We start from the raw sequence: 6000 nt of genomic DNA, 5'->3' as shown, positions 1-6000 counted from the left end.
CAGCAGCACCTCTGTTTCCAAGATGGCAGAGGTCTGGAGCACACTGGAGGAGCTCTGGACACCTCCCAGGGGAGGTGCAGGTCAGGGGAGTGGTCACTCCCCTTTCCTTTGTCCAGTTTCGCGCCAGAGCAGGGCTAAGGGGTCCCCTGAACCGGTGTAGACTGGCTTATGCAGAATTGGGCACATCTGTGCCCAGGAAAGCATTTCCAGAGGCTGGGGGAGGCTACTCCTCCCCTGCCTTCACACCATTTTCCAAAGGGAGAGGGTGTAACACCCTCTCTCAGAGGAAGTTCTTTGTTCTGCCATCCTGGGCCAGGCCTGGCTGGACCCCAGGAGGGCAGATGCCTGTCTGAGGGGTTGGCAGCAGCAGCAGCTGCAGTGAAACCCCAGGAAGGGCAGTTTGGCAGTACCAGGGTCTGTGCTACAGACCACTGGGATCATGGGATTGTGCCAACTATGCCAGGATGGTATAGAGGGGGCAATTCCATGATCATAGACATATTACATGGCCATATTCGGAGTTACCATTGTGAAGCTACATATAGGTAGTGACCTATATGTAGTGCACGCGTGTAATGGTGTCCCCGCACTCACAAAGTCCGGGGAATTGGCCCTGAACAATGTGGGGGCACCTTGGCTAGTGCCAGGGTGCCCACACACTAAGTAACTTAGCACCCAACCTTTACTAGGTAAAGGTTAGACATATAGGTGACTTATAAGTTACTTAAGTGCAGTGTAAAATGGCTGTGAAATAACGTGGACGTTATTTCACTCAGGCTGCAGTGGCAGGCCTGTGTAAGATTTGTCAGAGCTCCCTATGGGTGGCAAAAGAAATGCTGCAGCCCATAGGGATCTCCTGGAACCCCAATACCCTGGGTACCTCAGTACCATATACTAGGGAATTATAAGGGTGTTCCAGTAAGCCAATGTAAATTGGTAAAATTGGTCACTAGCCTGTTAGTGACAATTTGAAAGTAATGAGAGAGCATAACCACTGAGGTTCTGGTTAGCAGAGCCTCAGTGAGACAGTTAGGCATCACACAGGGAACACATACCTATAGGTACACAAACTTATGAGCACTGGGGTCCTGACTAGCAGGGTCCCAGTGACACATAACAAACATACTGAAAACATAGGGTTTTCACTATGAGCACTGGGCCCTGACAAGCAGGATACCAGTGAGACAGTGAAAACACCCTGACATACACTCACAAACAGGCCCAAAGTGGGAGTAACAAGGCTAGAAAGAGGCTACTTTCTCACACCTGCCTTCTCTGCTTTGGCTCCAGACTAACTACAGGAGTATGCAGGCTTCTTTCGGGAGACAGGACACATTCTATTTACGTGTAAGTGAGGTTGGGCCCAGCTCCATCCTCCCATCCTGCTAGTGATGGCCCTTCCAGTCACATCTAAGCTCCATTGTGTGCGGCTGTCTCCAAGGAATACACAAAGACCAACTGCTAACTACACCCAGTCGTGACCAGAGACAGGCTGCAAGCACTGAATGGCTAAGGCAAGAAAATGCCAACTTTCTAAAATTTGCATTTTCAGAATTGTAATTTGAAATCCAACTTCACTATAAATTTGGATTTTTAATTAGGATTCCGGAGGCACCAAACATGAATCAGAATGTATGAATGATGTCAGTCCACCTATATGCCTAAGGGAATGTACTTTCCATACATGCACACATTTATCCCCTCAGCGTTCCTTGCAACAAAGAACAGTGTGCATTTCCACTTGCCAATTAATTGTATTGTGTATGACCACCCATACAACAATAAAAGTAGTTTACAATGGGTGGACGTGCACACTAAAAGCACTGTTAATCTCTATGGAAGTGTGTGCTGTTCTTTGTTGCAAACGACGTTGTATGGAAGTTGCGACAGGCAGTTCAGTCCAATCAGCTCAGCACTAATACTGACACAGCAAATGTTCTGGCCACAAAGCTATGAAGGACAGTCTAACATATATACATTGCTCTTTTATAAAGTGCTTTATAAAAGTGCTAAATAAATGTGTATGCACAAATAGAACAATAATTGAATATAACACCTGGGAGCCAAAAACAGCTTTTACACAGTGAACGTAGAAATCTCAAAGTTTGCAAGGTTTAGAGAACAAATTTGATTCCTTTATATGTTTTTGCAGAAAGCTTTAGAATTTTCCTAACCAGGCAGTTCAAACAGTTCCTTGTCCATTTTAGAGTTAAATCTCCCTTTTGTTTACGGTAAGATTTATTAATGGTACATTGACAGCGCAGTTTATCAGTGCTCTATAGTGCACTTCTGCATGGTGGGGTGAGAAGCCCAAGTCATAACACCCATTAAGGAAAAAAGGTCATAATGTAATGTAATAGCAAGCCCTCTCAGGAACATGATGCACATTAAAACTAAGGCCATGAGTTTTTTTGTTTTATCTGCACTTCTTATTTGGCCCTTTGAGATATGCTTTATAGATAAGAGGCACGCCTGAAGACCTCGCTCTCTCTTTAGTACAACTGCTGCAGCAGAAAGGAGGAATTGGGAAATCTGTTTCTCTGCCACTGTCTGCTAAGCAGGCCTAGTTGTGCCACTGCTGCAATAGTTTATCACATTCCAGACGGGTGCAACTAAATTGACCGGCGCAGAACAGAAAGCAAGAACCAGCTCTCCTGTATATTTGAAGCAGGGATAGCACATAGAGGCACATCATGAGTGCTACTTGGAATGCAAATTTGACGGCCATTAGGTAAAAAAGGAATACAATATAAACTGAAGCAAAGTTTACCTTTTTCTTAGGTTTGCTAAAAATAGTGGTGTGGGAAATTGGGTTGTTGTTTGACTGGGGTGTGAGCCTTGGCCAAGCAACAGCCACAATCCCTTGCAGGGTGAACCATAAAAGTTCATTAAATTAACCTGTGCTTAAGCCATGGCAGGTTGGTACAAAACGCAGTCAGGCTTAACTTAGAGGCAATGTGTAACATATTTATGCAGCACACAAACAGAAATAAAGCAACAAACACAACCCAATACAAATCCCAAACCAATTTAGAAAAATAGATTTTTAATACATTATTTGACACCGGAACAAGAAAAATCCAATCAGTTGCACCAAAGTTATGATTTTTTCAAATGTAATGTTCAAAATAGCACCTAAAAGATAGAGGTGCCAACCACAGATATCTAGTCACCAATAGCACCACAACCAAGGGTACATGAGTGTATGCAGACTACTTGGGGGTTCAGGACTCACTCAGGCTTGGCAGGTGCGGCTTCAAGATGGTGGCAGTCTGTTACGTTCCTGTGGCTCTGAACAGGAGGCCAGAAAAGTAGCCCTTGAAGTCACTTCTTGAAGTCCTGGTTGCAAGTGAAGATGCACGGTTCAACAGCAGGTCTGACCTCTGAGGGCTCAAGGCAGGCTCCAGGCACCAAAGAAGTATTCCAGGTACAGCAGCAGACTGGTAGAGTGCACAGCAGGTCACGGCAGCAGGCAGTCCTCCGAGGGTCCTTCGTCAGGTCCAGTGGAGTGGGTCTGAGAACCCTATTTTTGTATCATGGAGCCCTGCCCCTAGAAAGTGGGAGAAGTTTCTAGAACGGTTCTTTGAAGTTACACAAGTTTCCTGCCTTACCTGCCCTGGCTCCTATCTGGCTGGCTGACAATACAGGGTTGTTAAGCCTATTGTGTGACAGCAAAGCTTACTCTATTCAGATGTAGGTGGGGCTGTGCTTAGCTCTGCCCCCCTCATCAATTTAGTTAATGGCCCATTCAGGCTCAGCTAATCCTAATATTGTGTGACTATCTGAGAGGAATTCACAAAGTCCTAACGGTCAGCTACACCCACTCATGTGACCCAAACAAGCTGCAGGCACAAAGGGCTAAGGGCAATAAAATACTAACTTTCTAAAAGTGGCATTTTCAAAACGTTAATAATAAATTTGACTTTACCATCAAAGAGAGTTAATCATTACAAATTCATAGGTACCAAACATCATATATCTACCTCCTCTTATTCAGGAATTTCAGTTTATTAAATATAATAAGGAATCCCCAGTGTTATCCTATAGGAGCGTAAGGGAGGGTTTTTTCACAGTAGTGAAAAACGAATTTGTGAGTTTTTCACTACCAGGACATGTAAAACTTAAAAATACATGTCCAGTCTTTTAATTCCACAGCACCCTGCCTTATAGGCTACCTAGGGCCTACCTTAGGGGTGACTTAAATGTAATAAAAGAGAAGTTTAAAGTGATTTCACAGAAAAAAATGTGATTTGCAAATTTTCAAAAAGCTGGAGCTGTGTGATGCAGATGGGTAAGCCGTTCACTGCTCCACCGGCATGCTTGCTGCAATATCTCCAGAGTGGTATGCTACAGCAGTTTCTGCCTCAGGTGATAAAGGACGCTAAATCCAACTTTAGAAGCCACAAGTATAAGATTTGTAAAACTGACAGCATTGTACCCATTACTGGAGACAAAGCCAATGCCAGTCCAGAGTAACATCAGTGCCACCAAGGTGGTCATCAGACCTCCATTTACATACATCTCCCCAGTCAGGAACGACTACAGAAAAGGCACCAAATATCTCTCCAAGATAAGATAGCGAGGGTAGTGCCTTGTTTCACAAGAGTTACAGACCTGCAGAGGCAGCTGTCTGTCAAGGTGGAAGGTAATCACCTCCTGAAAGTCAACTGCAAATTCTACTAATAATCAGATAAGTACGTAAAGCCAAAGTGCAAACCTTACCCCAAACCCATTTGACCTCTAGCCACGGCCCATCCCAGTCTATGCCCTGTTAAATGATGGGGCTATGATAGCAAGATACAGAACTAAAGTTAAAGAACAGCAAATCAAACCACAACCTTCAAACCTGAAGTGATGGTGCACAAGCCTCGGTATCCATAATCACCATCGACTGGTGACATCTACCAACCAGAACTAATAAAAAGTGTAATGACACCTACCAGTCAGAACTGATGAAGAGTGCAATGGCATCTGCCAGTCAGAACTGATGAAGAACCTGCTTTTTCATACATGCCAATAGACCCAATTCAGGCGGGAAACTCATGATTTCTAAAGCCAAAAATGGCTTTATTTTAGCTGGCCCCTGTCTGAAATGCCTCTGCTTTAATAGAAGTCAATGAGGGAAATGCATACTCCCTATTATTTTTTTTTAATCTTCCACTTTCCTCTTCTAAAATGTTGGCTTGTATGTTTTTTCTGTCAGGCTTGTTTTTTGCAGTTACTCGTGTGGAGCTGGTGTCATTTGTGGCACTAGAAGGAACCAGATACAGAAGTCCAGATCACAGACGAATCTGAATGTATTGCTAGAAAAGTTTTATCATCAAGCGTTAAAAAAGCTAATAGTTCTGGCTTTAATGTGCTACCACTCTTTGATGTGTAATATACCCTGCTACAATCACTGAAAACTCTCACAAAGAAACTCAAAGACATGGTTGTTCCTTTGATTTACAGCCCTGCCAAGTTTCCCAGATCTGCATGATGTGCTGCTCCAGTCCAGGCTTTTTAATTCGAATTTCTTTGAATTCTGGGACTTGTAGTCTTAGTTGTTCCATTATTAAAACAAGATTACAAGTCCCAGAATTCAAATGAAAAAAAATCTGGATTGAAGCAGCCCATCACGTAGGGACCTGGCAACCCTGGCAGCTACGGATTTACTCGCCAGAAACTGTCACTGGAAGTGAAACACATTTGATAGTAAATTGCCCTAGTAGCCAGATTGATCCCATAGAAACGTCACACATAAGCCATATGAAAATGTGTCTCCTATGGAGGTTTCTCCGCCACTTGATATAGCCGAGGAGACTCTGGCTGCAGAAGTCCAGCAAGCGCCGCCTGGCCTTGGGCGGGGCCTCCTTGGACACTGTGCCTTACACCGGAAGTTGCCTAGTTCCGCCCCGCAGTGGTCTTGTTCACTTCTGCCCCGCAGTGACGCCACTAGACCGTTAGCGGCTCGTCCATGGCTGCCATTGGTGGATTCTTTAAATGCCTGCTCTCTGATTG

This window comes from Pleurodeles waltl, chromosome 4_1 (genome assembly GCF_031143425.1).
Source record: "Pleurodeles waltl isolate 20211129_DDA chromosome 4_1, aPleWal1.hap1.20221129, whole genome shotgun sequence".
NCBI classification, from domain to species: domain Eukaryota; kingdom Metazoa; phylum Chordata; class Amphibia; order Caudata; family Salamandridae; genus Pleurodeles; species Pleurodeles waltl.
Note: the sequence above shows the minus strand (reverse complement) of the source record.